The sequence below is a fragment of the Stenella coeruleoalba genome (genome assembly GCF_951394435.1).
Source record: "Stenella coeruleoalba genome assembly, chromosome: 15".
NCBI lineage: Eukaryota > Metazoa > Chordata > Mammalia > Artiodactyla > Delphinidae > Stenella > Stenella coeruleoalba.
In genome coordinates this window covers 83,723,889-83,745,083 of record NC_137161.1, presented here as the reverse complement: position 1 = coordinate 83,745,083, position 21,195 = coordinate 83,723,889, and positions in this window count along the sequence as shown.

Below are 21,195 nucleotides of genomic sequence, written 5' to 3'. Positions count from 1 at the left end.
AAAAGCATGCACGTGAAGTCCTAGGTAAATTCAGACGCCCAGGCTGGATTCGAACCCCAGAGACCAGGATCTTCCATCACCCCAGGTTGGAGTCCCACTGATGTCCAAGGTCAAGGATCAGAGGCAGAGGTGAGCTCCTCCAGACTTGACTTGGACCCACAGGGGCACTGGGAGGGGTCAAGGCCTCGGCCCGGTTAGGGAGACCCTGCTTGCGGGTCCCCCACCTCTGTGCTCCGTGAGCAGGCCAAGGAGAGGACATCAGCCTGGGCCCGGGAGCAAAAGAGGTCGGGAAAACTGCCGGGACCTGAGGGTAGGCATGCTGGGAGTCACCCCCGGGGTCCTGCCGCTCCCTCCAGAGAGCTGAGCCACCCGCTGGCCTCTGAGCTCCACCGCGGGCTGACTGATGAGGGCCTGGGGGAAGGAAGCAAGATGGCGGCCGGGGAGAAGGCGGGAAGAACTTCAGAGACTCAGCCAATCCAGAGGGAGAATCGTGTGGACAGCCTGCCTCAGCCAATCCTAGGAGAGCAGAATGGCTCTTGGAAACTCTGCCTCAGCCAATCCTGAGGGAGCAGAAGTGAGTGTGGCGAGCCTTCCCTAGCCAATCCCGAGGGAGCAGTGTCGGGCGTGGAGAACCTGACTCCGCCAGTCTTGAGGGAGCAGTCCAGCGACGGGCCTGCCTCAGCCAACCCCGAGGGTGCATAGGGCATACTGGGCAAGCTCTTCAACCAATGAGAGAACGTTGTTCATCCCTCCAAGGTCTCTTTGTAAAAACCACTTTAGGCTGCATACGTTTTTTCTGGGGTTGCAGGAACTGGTTTTTCACTCAGACACGAGCTTGTCTTAGGAAATATAAGTTCTCGGTAATTAATGTTTAACAGTAATGTCGTCTGAGCCAAGAAAGACTACCTACTTGGTTCTTTCTCTCCCACAAACCTGTATTCCTGGGAAAATCTTCCAGGATTCTCCAAAGGATTTAAACCATCGCAAAATGAGAATTATAGGGAATTTGGGGAAATTGTCATGCAAGCATCCTTATTTAACACCTGAAATTGGCTGTGCTGTCAATAGGATTATTTTTCTTTTACTGTATTTTTTAAGATAAAAATTCACTTTTTAAAGAAGGTACAAAAAACGGATTTCAGGACAACTAAGAAACAAATTTTACTTTTATTTGCAAGTCATTTGATTCCTATACTATTTTGCTTTCTATGTAGGTGGTAATATTGCCTGCTTACTAAGAAATAAATTCCTTTATTAAAACTTTCCTCTGAGCCTCCGTGTTTGTAACAACAGTAAGAAACAACACAGTTTTTTTTGTTTGTTTGCGGTACGCGGGCCTCTCACTGTTGTAGCCTCTCCCGTTGCGGAGCACAGGCTCCGGACGCGCAGGCTCAGCGGCCATGGCTCACGGGCCCAGCCGCTCCGCGGCATGTGGGATCTTCCCGCACCGGGTCACGAACCCGTGTCCCCTGCATCAGCAGGCGGACTCGCAACCACTGGGCCACCAGGGAAGCCCAAGAAGCCATACGTTTTCAGCCCTCACTACTAACGAGCCAAGAGCCATTCTAAAAGTTTCTACTCATTTGATTCTAATGACAAAGCTGGGAGGTAGCCATTGTGTTGAGGCAACAGAGGCACAATTTTATTGAGGTAGAAGTGACATACAGTGAATTGAACTCGTAAAGAAGTATACAATATCATAAGTTTGGGTGCATGTATATAGCTGTAAGACCATCACATCAAGATAATGAACAGATCAGACTCCAGAAAGTTTCCTCATGCTCCTTTATAATCCCCCACCTCTTACTTCTCCCTGCCCCCCCAACCCCCGCCAATTCCCAGACAATCACTGCCTGATCTTTCTGTCGCTGTAGATGATTTTGCATTTTCGAGAATTTTTGAATTTTATCTAAACGGAATCATACGCCTTTTTGAATGGCCTCTTGAAGGCAACATCATTATTTTGAGGTTCATCCATGTTATTGAGTGTATCAATATTGTGTTCCTTTTAATTGTCAAGTTGTATTCCACTGCATGAACAAACCATTCCTTGTTTACCCATCCACCTGTTACTGGACATTTCATCCATCTGTTTCCGTTCATTCATCTTATGTAAATACCTAGGAGTTGAAGAGCTGAGTCATATGGTAGATGTATAGTTAACACTTTAAAAACTGCCAAACAGATCGTTTTACATTCCCACCAGTGACGTATGAGAGTTTAAGTAGCTCCACATGCTTGCCAGCATTGGCTCTGCTTAGTTTATTTAGTTATAGCCATTTTCATAGGTGGGTAGTAGTATCCTATCATGATTTAAATTTGTATTTTCCTAATGACTGATAATGCTGAGCTTCCTTTCACACGCCTAACTGCCGTCCATGTAGCTACTTTAGTGAATCGTCCAAATCTTTTGCCCATTAAAAAAAAAAAAAGGGGGTCCTTTGTTTTCTTATTATAGAAATTTTAGAGTTTTTTTTAAGTTGAAATGCATAATTTAATTATTAGAAATATCAGTAAATCTTTATATCCACTAATGGAATAAAATACAAATTACATAGTCAGCACAATTCAGTGCTTACAAGCTGTGAGGAGAATGCAAAACAATAAAGAACAGCTGCTCAGTTAATCAAACATTTCCATCTTTATTAACTGGAGAACTATATGGCAATCATTTAAATTGAAAAGAACTGTGTTTAGTGGGTAATACATTTAACCATTCCAGATACTTTCTTCAGTGAAATATTTATTTTCATCCTGTTATCAGATTATTTTTATTGTTGAGAACTTTTAAAAATTGAAGTATAGTTAATTAACAATTTTATATATTTCTGGATACAACCCCTGTGTCAGATATGTGACTTGTAAATATTTTCTCCCAGTTTTATCATTCTCTTAACAATGTCTTTCAAAGTTCTTGATTTTAATAAAGTCCAATATATCATTTATTTTCTTTTATGAATCTTGTAACTAAAAAAACTTTGTCTAACATTTCTAAATGTTCAGAAAATTTTCTCCTATGTTTTATCAGAAGCTTCACAGTTTTAGGTTTTACATTAGGTCTCTGATCTAATTTGAGCTGATTTTGATACCTTGAGAGAGGGGTGGATAAAAATACAGTTTAATCCAGTGTTCCAATAGGAATTGAGAAGAATAGAATGATGGAAAGGCAATATTATAAGGTACGGTCTAAGAACTTTACAGATTTATGAAATATGTTCATACATCAATTCAGAAAATAAAATAGGTTCTGTGCCAGACAAAATTTAAAAATACACACCTTCCCATTAGACTGCTGTCTTCTTTTATTAATAGGAGTTTTTTGAGTATTTTAGACATTGCAAATATTTTCCCCCTCTGATATCTGTTCATTGAGTTTATCTCTGGAGTCCTTCATAGTACAAATTTACAAACCTTGAAGTAATCAAATTCATCAATTTTTTGCCTCATGGCTATGTATTAGAGTTTTGTTCAGTCCTTTCCTACCCTGAGGTCACAAAGATATCACCTACATTTTGTTCTGATAATATTAAGGTTTTACTTTTACATTCAGTTCTTTAACGTATCCGGCATCCACTTCTTTATACAAGGTTAAATAGTAATCCAATATTATCAGCCAGTTGCCCTAACATCATCTGCCGAACAGTCTGTGCTTTCCGCCTATTGGTAGGGTAAGTTACCCCCTCTTTACGCTTCTTCCACAGAAATTTATCAAGGCCTTCAAAAAGCTCAACTGACCATATGTGCGTGGGTTTATCTCTGGGCTTTCTATCCTGTTCCATTGATCTATCTTTCTGTTTTTGTGCCAGTACCATACTGTCTTGATTACTGTAGCTTTCTAGTATAGTCTGAAGTCAGGGAGCCTGATTCCTCCAGCTCTGTTTTTCGTTCTCAAGATTGCTTTGGCTATTCAGGGTCTTCTGTGTTTCCATACAAATTGTGAAATTTTTTGTTCTAGTTCTGTGAAAAATGCCAGTGGTAGTTTGATAGGGATTACATTGAATCTGTAGATTGCTTTGGGTAGTAGAGTCATTTTCACAATGTTGAATCTTCCAATCCAAGAACATGGTATATCTCTCCATCTATTTGTATCATCTTTAATTTCTTTCATCAGTGTCTTATAATTTTCTGCATACAGGTCTTTTGTCTCCTTAGGTAGGTTTATTCCTAGATATTTTATTCTTTTTGTTGCAATGGTAAATGGGAGTGTTTTCTTGATTTCACTTTCAGATTTTTCATCATTAGTGTATAGGAATGCCAGAGATTTCTGCGCATTAATTTTGTATCCTGATAAACCCACGCACATATGGTCACCTTATCTTTGATAAAGGAGGCAGGAATGTACAGTGGAGAAAGGACAGCCTCTTCAATAAGTGGTGCTGGGAAAACTGGACAGGTACATGTAAAAGTATGAGATTAGATCACTCCCTAACACCATACACAAAAATAAGCTCAAAATGGATTAAAGACTTAAATGTAAGGCCAGAAACTATCAAACTCTTAGAGGAAAACATAGGCAGAGCACTCTATGACATAAATCACAGCAAGATCCTTTTTGACCCACCTCCTAGAGAAATGGAAATAAAAATAAACAAATGGGACCTAATGAAACTTAAAAGCTTTTGCACAGCAAAGGAAACCATAAACAAGACCAAAAGACAACCCTCAGAATGGGAGAAAATATTTGCAAATGAAGCAACTGACAAAGGATTAATTTCCAAAATTTACAAGCAGCTCATGCAGCTCAATAACAAAAAAACAAACAACCCAATCCAAAAATGGGCAGAAGACCTAAATAGACATTTCTCCAAAGGAGATATACAGACTGCCAACAAACACATGAAAGAATGCGCAACATCATTAATCATTAGAGAAATGCAAATCAAAACTACAATGAGGTATCATCTCACACCTGTCAGAATGGCCATCATCAAAAAATCTAGAAACAATAAATGCTGGAAAGGGTGTGGAGAAAAGGGAACCCTCTTGCACTGTTGGTGGGAATGTGAATTGGTACAGCCACTATGGAGAACAGTATGGAGGTTCCTTAAAAAACTACAAATAAAACTACCATATGACCCAGCAATTCCACTACTGGGCATATACCCTGAGAAAACCATAATTCAAAAAGAGTCATGTACCAAAATGTTCATTGCAGCTCTATTTACAATAGCCCGGAGATGGAAACAACCTAAGTGTCCATCATCAGATGAATGGATAAAGAAGATGTGGCACACATATACAATGGAATATTACTCAGCCATAAAAAGAAACGAAATTGAGATATTTGTAATGTGGTGGATGGACCCAGAGTCTGTCATACAGAGTGAAGTAAGTCAGAAATAGAAAGACAAATACCATATGCTAACACATATATATGGAATTTAAGGGGGAAAAAAGTGTCATGAAGAACCTAGGGGTAAGACAGGAATAAAGACACAGACCTACTAGAGAATGGACTTGAGGATATGGGGAGGGGGAAGGGTAAGCTGTGACAAAGAGAGAGAGTGGCATGGACATATATACACTACCAAATGTAAAATAGATAGCTAGTGGGAAGCAGCCGCATAGCACAGAGAGATCAGCTTGGTGCTTTGTGACCACCTAGAGGGGTGGGATAGGGAGGGTGGGAGGGAGGGAGACGCAAGAGGGAAGAGATATGGGAACATATGTATATGTATAACTGATTCACTTTGTTATAAAGCAGAAACTAACACACCATTGTAAGCAATTATATTCCAATAAAGATGTAAAAAAAAAAAAAGCTCAACTGAGGGCTTCCCTGGTGGCGCAGTGGTTGAGAGTCCCCTTTCCGATGCAGGGGACACAGGTTTGTGCCCGGGGCCGGGAAGATCCCACATGCCGCGGAGCAGCTAGGCCCGTGAGCCATGGCCGCTGAGCCTGCACGTCGAGCCTGTGCTCCGCAACGGGAGAGGCCCCAACAGTGAGAGGCCCGCCTACCGCAAAAAAAAAAAAAAAGCTCAACTGAAAATTTTATTAAAATTGCATTGAATTTGGGGAGAATTGACATCATTCCTTCCAAGCGCATGGAATACCATTTACTAGGATTGCATTAGGATTGCTGGGTTGCAATTACAAATGCAATTGCAGAGAAACACTGCTGATATCTTCAGGTTGATCTTGTATGAACACTTCTATAAGTTCTAGTATTTTAGCAATGGATTCTTATGTTTTTCTAGATCATGTTATCCGAGAAGAATGACATTTTTATTTCTTCCACTTAAATTCTTACACCACCTCTGCCCTTGCATGGAAACTCCAGCACTATGTTAAACAGTAGCAGGATGGTGGATACACTTGTTTCCAGTTCTAAATGAAATCCATCTAATGTTTTCCCAACAAGTGTAAAGTTTGTATAGGTTTTTGTTATATACCCCTTACAAGGCTAAGGAAGTTTCCCTCTATTTCTAATTTGTTGAACTTGATCTAATGTCCTTTTTGTATCAGTTGTAATATATGAAGTTGATGACTAATATATACAGTTTAAACAGTTATATATAACTATAAAATATAATCAGTATATATTATTCATAGTAACATGTATAATACATAGGCACACTATGTGTGTATACATATATTATATATGGTGAAATATATAATTTTGTATAGTTATATATACACAGAACCTGATGACTAATATGTACAGTTTAACAACATTCAAAAATATTGTTTTAGAGACATAACTATGTAGTATAACTCTAAAAACAAACACAGGAATGATGAACAGCAAATTAATGATAATGATCACTTCCGTAGAGGAAAGGAAGAGAATGAAACTAGAGAGGGAAATGCAGATGAGTTCTTCTGCACCTGTAATGCTTGTTTCTAACAAAATAAAAATGCTGATGCAATATAGGAAAACATTAAGTCTGGATATAGACGAAAGATTCACGGTTATTCATTAGAGTATATTCTCTACACCAGTTATTTTTACATTTTTAGTTAAAACAATTGCATTCTGTCTTACCCATCAGGTTGCTAAAGATCACGAGGTTTGCTAATACGTACTGTTGGCAACGGTGTGGGAAAACAGGAGCGAGTGTGCTGCTGATGAGAGTGTACACTGTTATAGTTACTCGGGCAAAACTCAGCCCGAATGTACCCTCTGACACAGCAATCCCACCCCTAGGAATTTATCCTACCAATCACATTAACAAGTGTGGGCAGAGGACATACATGCCTTCCAGCATCGGTTGTGGTAGCAAAAGACAGGAAGCATCCCAGGTGTCCATTAAAGGGGATCTGAGTGAAAAACAAACAAACAAACAAACATTCATACAATGCAACTATGTAGCATTAAAATGAAGAGGTAAATCTCATTGTGCTAGTGTGGAACTAGCTTCAGGAAATATGGTTTAGAGGATAAAAGCACTGTGTTTAGTAACGCACCATTCGTTTAAAAAGAAGGGAGGGATATATATGTATTTGAATATGAACATAGTTTCTCTGATTCACACGAGAGGTTAATAACAGCAGGTGCCCTTCAGGAAGGGAATGGTGAGCAGGTGGGGCTCTGAAATAGCTATGAGGAAAAGAATAACATTTTTTGCCACTCCTAACTAAAGCCTTTTAACATGTTTGAATTTTTATGATATGCATGTATTAATTTTTCAAAAATATAAAATCATTTGTATTAATGGTCTTTTAATGTCCATGTCATCCTTTTATCCTGCCTTTATTAGTAGCAGTTTCTAAAAAGGTAGTCTGTCTTTGCTTCCTTTGGGCTGGGGAAGTTATGGGGCTTTGAAGATTAAGATGGGCTGAGAGGCTCACCAACTCAGTAAAGAATTGTCACTAGCTGGAGACCCCCCCAAACCGGGTGTCTCTAGGTCTACATGTCACCCATTCAATGATTCATTCATTCAGGCATGTTTATTGTACAAATTGTTTTTACTAAAAGGCACTGCACTGGTCAGTGGGGAGAGATCCAAACAAACTCTGTCCTTGCCTTTTTGGATCACATGATCCTTCTCTTGAAGGAGACAGTCATTAAGCCAATAACACGGACAATAATGTAATTTGTGATAAGAACTGTGAAAGATAGAGCCCATGCAGTGCTATAAGAGTGTAGAACAGGGACATCTAAATAGATTAGGGGAGCAGAGAAGACATGTCCAAGGAACAGATGTTTAAACAGAAACCTGAAGGATGCTTTGCCATTTAGGACCCTTTCTGCTGCAAGTACAGAAATCCAACTCGAATTAGCTTACATCAAAAAAGGAAAACTGTTGTCTTTAATAAAAGTCCAGGATGGGTCTTGCTAGCTTCAGACACAGTCAGACCTTTGGGCCCAAACAGTCACATCAGGGTTGTGTCTGTTTCTGTCACTTGGCCATGTTTGCCACTTTCCCTTGTGTTATAGGCTGAATTGTGTCTCCCCAAAAGATATGTCAAAGTCTTAACATCTTGTGTCTCAGAATGTGACCTTACTTGGAAATAATGTCATTGCAGGTATAATTAGTTAAGATAAGGTCATAGTGGAGTAGGGTGTGTCTTTAGTCCAGTGTAACTGGTGTCCTTATAAGAAGAGGAGACACACAAGGAGAAAGATGCCAAGTGAAGATAGCCACATGACCACGAAGCAGAGTTTGCAGTGATGCATCTGTAAAGCCAAGGAACATCAAGAATTGACAGCACACACTAGAAGCTAGAAGAGACAAGGAAGAATTCTCCATGACAGGTTTCAGAAGGAGCATGGCCCTGTCCACACCTTGATTTTGGACTTCTAACCTTTGAACTGTGTGACAAAAAATTTCTGTTGTTTTAAGCCACCCAGTGTGTGGTGCTTTGTTACACAGCTCTAGCTAATTAATACACTTTGCCTTTGTTCTCGGGAGGCTCTCTGTAAAGCCAAAGTCAGCCATGGAATCTGCATGCTTTTCTCATTCTTAGTCCCCACAATCTTAGGTAAGGGACAGCCTATCCTCACAGTGTTCTCTTTGCCCCCGTAGATTTTGTTATCAGTTCTCATGGGACTGCTTGAGTCTATGAAGATTTCTTGTTGGTCATAGTTAAATGAGATTTGAACCTAAGAAGCAGCGTTGGGAAGACAAAGTGCCATTTGGAAGTCAAGTTCCAGGTTTGTATAACCAGATCAAATGCCTTCCTATCTTGGAGAAATAATTCAAGTCACACAAATTGACAAGCAACAGGGAAGCCTTCCTGTCCCAGAAAATTCTTAAACCCTCTGGTCCAAATGATGGGCTCCAGCCCTTGCCAAGGGCAAGGTCCTGCCTGGTCAGAACTAGAGTGGGAAAAATCAAATCTTTACTTCTCTTAGTTGTAAACCTGTTAGTTCACTGGGCATTTCATCCAAAATGTGTACCATTTTCTTCCTTGTTACACCGGCATCAAGGCAGATGTAGGTCTTAGGTGATAATTTTCTCCTTCAGATCATTGGGATGCAATTTAGTCCCATGGAGAAAAGTGTCAAAAGAATGTTGACTAATTTGTGACCCTGGGCAAATTTTCCTCATCCATTTTGGTTTGTGGATGGGAAATTCTTATGCCTACACCCTGTTTATCAGTGCCCACACCCACTAGGATGGCTATAATTTTTTTAAAAAGGAAAATAGTAAGTGTTGGTGAGTATGTGGAGAAATTGGAAGCCGCATACATTGCTGGTGGGAATGTAAAATGGTGCAGCTGCGTTGGAATATAGTTTGGTGATTCTTCAACAAATTAAACGGAATTACCGTATGCCCCAGCAATTCCACTCCTAGACTTATACCCAAAAGATCCGAAACAGGGACTCAAACAAATACCTGTACACGAATGTCCACAGCAGCACCATTCACAACAGTCAAAAGGTGGAAACAGTCCATATCAATGGATGAATGGGTAACTGAAATGTGGTCTGTACACACAATGGAATATCACTCAGCCTCAAAAAGGGAGAAGGTACTGATACATGCTACAGCGTGGATGAGCTTTGCAAACACTGTGCAAAGTGACATGACTAAGTGACTGTGGTCACATATTGTGTGATTCCGTTTATATGAATTATCCAGAATAGGCTAATGTACTGAGAGAGCGTAGATTCATGGTTGCCAGGGGTTGGGAGGGGGAATCAGGAGTGACAGCTTAACGGGTGTGGGGTTTCCTTTCCAGGTGACGAAGATGTTTTGGAACTAGATAGAGGTAGTGGTGGCACAACATTGTGAATATAGTGAATGCCGCTGAACTGTATACTTCAAAATGGTTAATGTTATATAAATTTCATCTCAATTAAAAAAAAAGAAGAAAAAAGAAAGAAAGAAACTGCATGTGATTCTACTGCAAGGGTCTAGAACATTAGGAAGTGTGTCTGGATGAAGTAGTTAATATTGTCCTGTGGGAGAATAGATGTGTTCTGACCTCTCTAAGGTTGCTTAGTTCTCCTATGACACCTCCCAGAAGAGACAGTCCAAGTTTCTCAGATACACAAACAGATCCAGAACCTTCTGTGGATGGAAATTGCAGTGTTTGCAGGTTTTAGGCATGGAACTTCATCCATGGTCTGGGCAGGGCTGACACATTTCAACATTGGGGACGACCAGGTAGCCTCACCCCACAAATTCTGGGGTCCACAAGTGGCCTCCTGTGGGGTTCCACATGGATGGCAGGGGGTAAGGATATGGTAAGTGGGCACACATACCCATTCTCACTCTGTTTAGTGTGTCTTCCTGTATTACTGAGGCTGGAAAGCTAAATACTGCATTTCCCAGACTCCCTTGCTGCTAGGGTTCTCGATTCAAATTAGACTTGGCCAGTTAGATGTGCTTGTGTGTGACTTGCCAGGTGGAGGAAAGGAGGGTGTATCTTCCTGTTGCTTCCAGCACTGTGCTGGCAAGCACACTCAAGGTGGGAGCAAGACCCTGGCTCCTCCCTGATCCAATTTGTGCCCAAAGAGAGTTCACTTAATGGCCCTGAGATGCCCCTTGTTGTCTGTTCCCAGACAAAGTTCGTTGGTTTTTTTTTTTTGTTTTTTTTTTTTTGCGGTACGTGGGCCTCTCACTGTTGTGACCTCTCCCGTTGCAGAGCACAGGCTCCGGACGCACAGGCTCAGTGGCCATGGCTCACGGGCGCAGCCGCTCCGAGGCATGGGGGATCTTCCCGGACCGGGGCACGAACCCATGTCCCCTGCATCGGCAAGCGGACTCCCAACCACTGCGCCACCAGGGAAGCCCCGCAAAGTTCGTTTTTACATGCTGACCTGCATTTCACCACAGCTCTGCTCTTCCACGACCAACCATTCAGTCATGTTTTCTACTCTATCAGTTTCCCCCTGTTTCACAGAGACCTACTTCCTGAAGCTGCCCATCCACTTGCTCAAATTGGACTGATGTATAGCTATTGGTCTGGGCAACTATTTCTCCCAGACTAGCTCCACTGTTCCCTACATTCCAAATTGTTCTCTTTCTTGGTTGATTCTTTACATTTCTGACATGCTTCCTAACATGGGTTTAAGGGAAGGTAAAATTTATGAATTCTTGCATATCTAAAAATATCATTATTGGTCCTCATAACTAGAATAGCTTGGCTGGATATAGAATTCCAGACGGAAAATTACTTTTTCCTTAGGAAAAAATTCCACCTAGTAGCATTGAGCACTCCAGCACCCAAATTGTGGTCCCTATATATCATTTCCCTCTAAAGGAATCAGGGCTTTTGGAGAATTGGCTGATTACAGGTTTGGGGTAGGAAATTGTCAAGGTAAGCCTGGGACATCTTGTCATACCAGGAAGTAAGGAAGCTATCAAAGATCATTAGTGTTGAGTAAAAAGCCATAGGAGCCACCTTCAAGAGGCTCCAATTAGCTATAGATGGAACAATTTGGACATTAATAAGAATAGTAACTGCAATGGGTTAAAATGATCCTCAAAAAATCAACTCTTTGAAACCTGTGGAGGATGCTAGAGAGCCAAGTTTTTGAAAACGGATAAAGAAAAAGTATCAACTCAGAAACAGAGTAGAACAGTGGTTGCCAGAGCTGGGGGTGGGGGAAATGGGGAGGTGTTAGTCAAAGGGTAAAAACTTCCAGTTATAAGTTCTGGGAATCTAATGTACAGCATGGCGAGTACAGTTAACAACACTGTATTGTAGACTTGAAAGTTGCTAAGAGAGTAGATATTAAATGTTCTCATCACAAAAAATAATAGTGGTAATTATGTGAGGTGGCTCATCTGTTAACTAAGCTTATTATGGTAATAATTTTGAAATATGTACGTATATTAAATCATCACACTGTACACCTTAAACTTACACAATGTTAGATGTCAATTATATCTCAATAGAGCTGGAAAAAGAATAAAATGCATTAACTTATGTTAAAAAGAAGAAAAAGACTCAAACATTTTTTCTTGTCTTTCCTACACAAACTGTACCTCAAGGTACGAAATAGTTGATGAGGAAAAGCTTCTATTTTGGGAAGTAAGCAGCTAATACATGAGAAAGAAGTGATAGACTACAGTCATTTTGTAACCCCTAGTGAATTATCATATCTATGCAATAATCATCAATAGTGCTAATGCCGTAACAGGAGAGACATCCAGACACATATGTGTCTCCTGATGGAAGTACACACCACCATCAATGAAGCAGTCTTGTTGGGGGGCGACATGAATTTGATTAATTTTCAAAAACGCAGGGTAAAATGTTAATAACACGACACGTCCACACCCAGCAAAGTCCAGACTGTGGGAACCTCTGTAGGACAAAGGACCTAGTCTCCCCAACAAATAAATTCCAGGGGGAAAAAGTAAGATTTGGGGACCCTAAAGATTAAGAGAGACGTAAGAGGTCTTCCCTGGTGGCGCAGTGGTTGAAAATCTGCCTGCTAATGCAGGGGACACGGGTTCGAGCCCTGGTCTGGGAAGATCCCACATGCCGCAGAGCAACTAGGCCCGTGAGCCACAACTACTGAGCCTGCGCATCTGGAGACGGTGCTCCGTAACAATAGAGGCCGCGATAGTGAGAGGCCCGCGCACCGCGATGAAGAGTGGCCCCCCGCTTGCCACAACTAGAGAAAGCCCTCGCACAGAAATGAAGACCCAACACAGCCAAAAATAAATAAGTTAATTAATTTAAAAAAAGAAAACAACAACAACAACAACAAAAAAGAGAGACATAAGAGATAAATCAACAAATTGCAATGTAAGGACCTTATCTGGATCCTGATTCAAACAAACTGTTAAAACACACATACATTTATGAGACAATGAGCAACACCTGAACACTGAATACTCGATGGTATTGAACAATTTTTGTCAGTAATTTTAGGCATTAATATGGTATTGTGGTTTGTGTTTCTTTAAGAATCCTTACCTTTTAGAGATACACACTCAAATAGTTACAGATGAAATGATAAGATGTCTGGAATTTGCCTCCAAAAAATCAAGGCACTGGAAGACAGGGAGGTCAGCAGGAGCGTAGGTGAAGCAAACTTGGCCATAAGTCGACAATTCTTGAAGGCAGGAGATGGACACAATGCATTTGGTAGACTATTCTTTCAAGTTTTGTATATATTTGAAATTTTCCAGAGTAAATCTCAAAGTACAAAGAAGAGTAATTTCCCTAAGAAAGTTGCAGGCTTTGCTCCAGTTATGCTAAGGAGGAATCTGATGTCAGTTGTATCTGTTCTTCTGCAGGTGACTGATTTTTCCTTTCTAGAAGCTTTTAAAATCTTCTCTATATCTGTTGTCCTGGATTTTCATGAGATTACATCTATTAATGGAATTCCACTCATTCTGCGCAGCACTTGGTGGGCCTTTTCATTCTGAAGACCTGGGTCCATGACCTCTAGGAAATTATCATCTGTTATATCTGTTAATTTCTTCAATCACGATTTTCTTTTTTCTTTCCTTCTGGAAAAGTTCGATGTGGAGACTCTTGAATTCATCCTTTGTGTCATGATTTCTGCGTCTTCCTTCTGCTCTATATTCTGAGAGATAAACTTTAACTTCTAATTTTTCTTTTTTCTTTTGGGCCATTATTTTTAATTGCCAGGTTTTTTTCTTGTACCCTGATGTTCCTTTTTCCTAATATCCAGTTCTTATTTCATACAGGCAATGTCTTCATGAATCTCTGATATACTATTGGTGGGGGGGAGGGGCTTAAACAACAGAAATTAATTTTCTCCCAGTTCTGGATCCTAGAATTCCCAGATCAAGGTCCAGCAGGGTTGGTTTCTGATGAGAGCTGTATTAGTCAGTGTTCTCCAGAGAAACAGAATCAACAGGATCTACATATGGGAAGAGATCCTTATAAGGAATTGGCTCACATAATTATGGAGGCTGAGAAGCCCCAACATATGCAGTTGACATGCTGAAGACCCAGGAGAGCTGATGTTATAGTTCCAGTCTGAGTCCAAAGGCAGAACACCAATGTCCCAGTTCAAAGGGGGAATTCTCCCTTACTCAACCTTATTGTTCTATTCAGGCTGCCAACATATTATTATATTCAGGCTGTGTTGAGTGACACAACCAACATTTGAACTATTGATCCAGACATTAATCTCATCCAGAAACACTCTCTCCGACCAGCCCAGAATAATGTTTGACCATATATTTGGGCACCTCATGGCTCAGTCAAGTTGACAAGTATAATTAATTGTAAGAGTGGTGCTTCTGGCTTGTACAGGGCCACCTTCTTGCTGTGCCTTCACATGGCACAGAGGGGAGAGAGATAGAGACAGAGAGAGAGTCAGAGAGAGAAAGACTCTTTGGTGTCTCTTCCTACAAGGACAATAATCTTATTGGACCAGGGCCCCACCCTTATGACCTCATTTAACTTTAATTGCTCCCTTTCTCCAAATACAGCCACACTGGGGAGTTAGGACTTCAACATATGGATTTGGGGAGGACACATACCTTCAATCCATAATGCTGCCTGACAAGTTATCACAATTTTGCAGCTTAAAACTTACCCATTTATTATCTCAAAGTTCTTTAAGTAAGAAGTATAGGTAGGCTCTGCTGGATTCTCTGCTCAGGGCTTCACAATGCCAAAGTCAAGGTGTTGTCCAGGCTGGGCTGTCACCTGGAGGCTCCTGGGAAGAATATGTTTCTGAGCTCATGCAGGCTGCTGACTGAGTTCAGATCCCTGAGGGTGTAGGACTGGAGCATAATTTTCTCTCTGACTGTGGCACAAGAGCTTTCGTCAGCTTCTGGAGAAAAATTCCTGGGCATGTGGCCCCCTCTGTATTCAAGCCAACAAGCACTGTTGAGCTTCAAAGGTCTTTCTTCCTTTTCTGCTACCAGCCAGAGAAAACTCATTGCTTTTAAAGGTCTCGTGTGTTTAGGTCAAGCCCACCCAGTGTTGCAATACAAGGAAATGTCATTACTAGAATGATATCTCTTCCCATTCATATGTCCCCCCCAACCTCAAAAGGGGGGCAACCATACAAGGGTGAAGGTCACTGGGGGTCATTCTTAGAATTCTGCCTTCCACACTCTCACAGAATTAATCCTACCTGTGGATGACAGAATCGGCCCACACCCATGAAATCCCATCCTGCTTGTGATCTTCCTGGAGACACTAATTTATAAATCCTTAAAGTCCTCTTGTTTCCTGAATTTTCTCTGTTTCTTCCTACACCATTTTTTTCCTGTTTATTTTGGTGGTTTGCTTTCCTCTAGCAGGATTCCTTCAAATGTCTAGTGGTCCTTGGCTGGCTCTTCTTGGTTGAGTAATAGATCTGCAGGAATATCTCTCTGCATATCTGAGGATTCCTGGAGATACACATATGTTTCACATGTGGCAAGTTCCCCTTTAGGAAGAGCAGGGGGCAGGGGGCGGCCACTCTGCTGAGGGTCTCCTACAAATCCAAATGAAGATGGCTTTATTCTAGGGGGCTAACACCCATACGAGGAATGATAGATGTGGCCATTAAAAAAATGACCATGAAATTCTCTGACATTCCTACTACTGAGAATTGGGGTTCTACACCCCTCCCCTTGAAATAGCTTTGACCAATGGAATATAGTAGAAGTGACACAACGTGACTTCTCAGGTGAGGTCCCAAAAGGCCATGCAGCTTCTGCCTTGTGTGTGGAACACGTTGGGATCACTGGTATCCAATCATCCCGAGACTAGCACGCCACACAGGGAGGCCCACCTGGAGGCATGCTAGCCCAAGTCCAGGTGTACGATTCCAGCTGCCAAGTCTCCCCCAGCTGAGGTCTCAGACATCACAGAGCAGAGAAAAGCCAGCCCCACTGTGCCCTTCTGAACTCCTGACCCAAGAATCCATGCATATCATCAAATGGTCCTTGTGTTAAACCACTAGGTTTGGGGGTTGTTTTTGACACAGACGCAGTCAACAAAACAACAGACAGGACAGAGCTTCTCCTCTCCTCCGCGACCACCCACGCATCTGCAGCAGGTGCATTCTGGTTGCACAGCGCCCTGTGACCCTCACCCATGTAGAAACCTGGTCTCTGCACAGCCACCTCTGAGGGCACCTTCACGAGGGCACATAAGCCCCTGGGATCACACACCACGCCAGCCAGGCTACATGTCCTGGTCAGGGCCCCGTGCCTCCCTGAGAGCTTGAACCTTCCAAATGCAGAAAGTCAGGAAGGCAGGCATCGAATCTCTGTGTAACCTCCACTGTCATTTTGAAAGCTCCCAGACTCCCCTATACTGGTCAGGCCTCGACCTGCTGCAGGCAATGGAAACCCAACTCCAACCGGCTTTAGAGCAAAACGTTATCCCTGTAGGGCTTGGGCAATGGCTCTATCCAGGGACAGGAGGAACAGCGTCAGCCTTCTCTCTCTGCAAATCCAAGACAGGCTTTCTCCACATCGCAAACGCAGCACCTGCTGGCAACGCAAAGCACATCCCACCAACGTACCCCCAGAAAGAATATTTCTTCCCCCCTCCACATTGAAGGGACCAATCTAACTCCTTGGTTAGGTCCTATGCTCTCCCCTGGGCCATCATCAGGGGGTCAGCACACCCAATGTGGGTGGGATAGGTTGACCCCAAGAAAGACTTGTTCCATTAAAGGAGTCCACTATTCTGCCCATCAACTCCAATTCCCGAAAGAGTCAGGCACACACCAGAGAACCACACTGCCTGGACTTGAATCATGGCAAATCTTGGGCAGGAGACTTCTGTGTCTCAATTTCCTCATCTGCAAAATGGGACTAACAATAATAGATTTGTTGTATTAAATTGAATTAATTCACATAAAGTGCTCAGAACAGAGCCTAAGATACAGATGCTGTAGACGTGTGAGCGGCTATTATTACCAGCCCTGGCATCTCCCCCTCTCTGAGAAGCGACAGGAAGGGGAAGAGGACAGAAGGGAGAAGAGGCAGCCATCCCCCATACCCAGTCCCTGGAGAAAAGGGTTCTGGGCATCCAGAAAGGTACACTGTCCTAGCTCCCCAGCCTCCGCACCCCTGCCCAGGTCACCAAGGTCCACCCTAGTCCCCTCATGGCCTTAGATGCAGCAGCTCAGACAGAGGTGCATCTGAACAGAAGTCTTGCAGGGTCCCAGCCTAGCCTCTTGTCTTTGCTTTCCTGGACACTGGGAAAGCGCCCCCCGCCCCCATAGCCGGGGGAGGTTCTCACTCAGAAGGGGGCTGGAGTGCAGGGGAATCCAAACTGTGGTTTCCACACTGCAGGTCATGACTCATCATGGGTTGAGCTTTTTTTTTTTTTAATGAAATAGATTAAATATGGTGGGATAAAAAAATGCAGTAAGTGTTAAGTACTGGTTCATGAAAGTGTTGTGTTTGTGTGTGTTTGCATGCGCACATGCACTAGGTCACAACTATGTAAAATGTTTTTCTCACTGTGGATTACAAGCCAGTTTCAAAGCACTGAGTTGGGGGATTAGAATGTTTTAATGGGCTTGAGGACGGAGGCCACTGAACATGCCCACAGTAGGGTGCTCTGCTCAGGGATTCTGCTGAACGAATGAACAGAAAGAAAGGGGACCTCCTATTGGCTCTTTGGAACCGTGGGAGAGGCTGCAGCAGAAAGCACAGGTCACACACAAACAGTGAAGCAGCTGTAATCTGAGAGAGGCCAACCTGGTCTGGGTGGGGATACTTTATATCCACAGCCACAGAAACACCTTAGCAAAGGCCACAGGTTTAAAAAAATAATAATAACCTATTTATATGTTAAAAATAAATAGAGGGACTTCCCTGGTGGCCCAATGGTTGGGACTCCAAGCTTCCACTGCAAGGGCACGGGTTAGCTCCCTGGTCAGGGAGTTGGGATCGGCATGCTGCATGTGCTGGGAGAAGGAAGAAAGAAGAGAGGAGAGGGGAGGGGAGGGGAGGGGAGGGAGAAAGGAAGAAAGGAAGAAAGGAAGGAAGAAAGAAAGAAAGAAAGAAAGAGAGAGAGAGGGAGAGAGAAAGAAAGAAAGAAGGAAGGAAGGAAGGAAAGAAAGAAAGAAGGAAAGAAAGAAGGAAAGAAGGAAAGAAAGAAGGAAGGAAAGAAAGAAAGAGAGAGGGAGAGAGAGAGGGAGGAAGGGAGGGAGGGAGGAAGGGAGGAAGAAAGAAAGAGAGAAAGAAAGAAGAAATAGAGGGATGCAAGCCATTCACTTCTCTGTAAAATGAAGAACCGAGACTAAACTGAATGCTGACGTGCCGTGTTGAGGTGGCCACGGACCGCTAGCACTCTCTCACTGCGCTGGGAACGTACAGTGACGGGCTGGAGTTAGCCGTACTCGGTGGCAATTTAGCTATATCTCCCAATTTAAATATGCATGCCCTTTGACCCAGCAACAGCACTTCTAGGACTTTACCTCATATAAACAGGTACATTAAAAATCTACAAAACTGCACGGCTATATGTACAAGAATCTATGTTGAAGCACTGTTTGCAACAGTGAGAAGTTGGAAACAACCAAATAGCCACTTATGGAGAAGTTACCTAGATGACGGTATAGTCACAAAATGAAAATACTATGATGGAGCCGTTAAAATGAGTGAGGTAGCTCTGTCAGGTAAGAAAGAATGTCACATGGTTAAATGATGAAAGTTGTAAGAGAGCATGTAAAGCATGTCCCTAGTTTTACAACATTTCCACGTACATAGAAGAAATGTGCTCCCACACCTCCTGGAGCAACCACGGTACCTGATGGCTGGATGTAGTGTGACTCTTTAGGAAATGAAAAGTGTGTACTTAACACATTTTTGCACTGTTGGAATTTTTACAACTAGCGTGAATTTTATAATCAGCAAAAAATTAAATAATGAACAAGGATCATAAAGCTTTATTTAATAAATATAACCAAAAAATTCAAAATACTTTATTCCATATGTAGCCAATTAGGAAAAGAAAAAAGTTAGAAGGAAGTGTTTGAAGAGATTACGTGAAAGGGTCAGGAGAAAGGGAGGATGGGGAAATTCAAGCAATAAAGGTTAAGTGGAGACCAGAGGGTGTTCAGGGCCTCATGACTCTCAAAGCACCAGCTTTCAGGGGTCACAACTCAAGGGGCCCTGGGGGCTTCCTTTCCTCCTTGGCAATGACGGGAGATGCTAGACTGACATCTGTGGAATTAATCAGGACTCCAGAAATTTGGAAATCCTCTCAAAACCAGGGAGGCTGTCTACTTTTTTTCTATGACCATCAGAATTGCCTTATTTCCCCTCTAAAATAAAGTATCTGGCTGGATAACTGTGAGCTCTATCAGGGAATAACTTAAGTTTTCTGAATAGACTTTAAGATCCGCAAGGCCATCCATTTTATACTAGGTCTTAATGCCCATCTACCACTGAAATACTGGCTTCTGTTCTGATGCCTCCATATCACACGTGAAAAGAGAATTTACTTCATATTTTTCAAACCTGTGGGGAAAGGACGGGAGGGTCAGATCTGGTCGTGGGGACACCATGTGGTGAGAATTCAATAATTCAGTTCAAAGGAAGGTGTCTGGGGCCCCGGGGGGCGGGGGGGGGTGCTCTGCCCTGGCACAGAGCAGGTGAGCCTGGATAAACCCATGTGGCTTTGGGGCCTCAGAACAGGGGTCTGGACCACCAGGAAGGGGACCTGGCTAGAACAATCCTCCACACGTCAATGTCCTGATACAGGTGTGCATATTACAAGACGCAGGTGGCAGTGTGCGGGCCCACGGGGGACTCCTGGGAAGACACAGTGGACACAGGTGGCAGGGGCCAAAGCTCTCTTGGGGTGACTCCTCACGGGCCAATTCTAGTTTCTAAGAAGAGAAATTTCTAAAGATCGTTTGCAGGAACAAGGTGGGCCTGATGCCTTGCAGGGCCTCCCTGAGGTCCCTGAGGAGCGGCAACAACACGGAATCCAATCACAAAGCTCGTTTGTCCACTCTTTATTAAAGCTAGGTCCTCCTGCTGACAGCTGCGGGGCGGGGCAGCTTGGGCTCAGGAGGGGCACCGAAGGTGGGTACTCAGGGCTGTGCCAGGCGGGACGGGCGCAGCTTGCCCCGGGCCCTTCCTGAGGCTCCTTCTCGCAGCTGGGAGAGCGCGCCCAGGGACAGGCGGCACCGCCCAGCGCTGCCGGCGCCTCTGCGGGAACCCCTGTCCTCCTCAGCACCCCGCCCACCCCCGCCCTCACCCAGCCAGGCCCATTCTTACCACCACCGTCCAGGGCCCCTTCCCGCCCGCCCCGGCCTCTAGCGCCCGGGTGCTGGCTCTCAGGCCCCAGGGCCATGTCTGTGCTAAAACAGAAGGAACTAGGTCTAAAAGGGAATGCGGCTGCTTCAAAATCCCAGTTCTCTGGCCCCATTCACACTGGCCCCCAAAGCATTAAGGGAGCGGATGTCTTGCAGGTGACCCGGTGGCTCGAAAGAGCCCAGCCTGGAAGGTGCGGCGCTGGCCGGCTGCGGGCCTTGCATAGCTGGACAGTTGGTCAGTCACTGAGCCACGGGCTCAGGTCCGAACCCCCAGAGGTGAACCACCGTCGTGTAGACAGCCCGGCCCACGGTGCCTCCACTCACTGCCCACTCTGTGAGACGGGAACCTAACCAGAAACACCACTTGCTCCTAGTGTAGAACAATGACAGAAGCAGAGTTAAACGGACCCGAGGCGGTCATAAGGCCCTAATCCTGGGAGGTAAGAAACAACCCTACCACCAACCTCTGTCACTTCACACTTGTCTATTAAATCTAAATGGGCGCGGGCTCACGAGAGCAGGGCCCCGTGCGCCCACCCACTCGGGGACACGTGGCCGCCGGCGAGCCAACGGCTGGGGTCCCT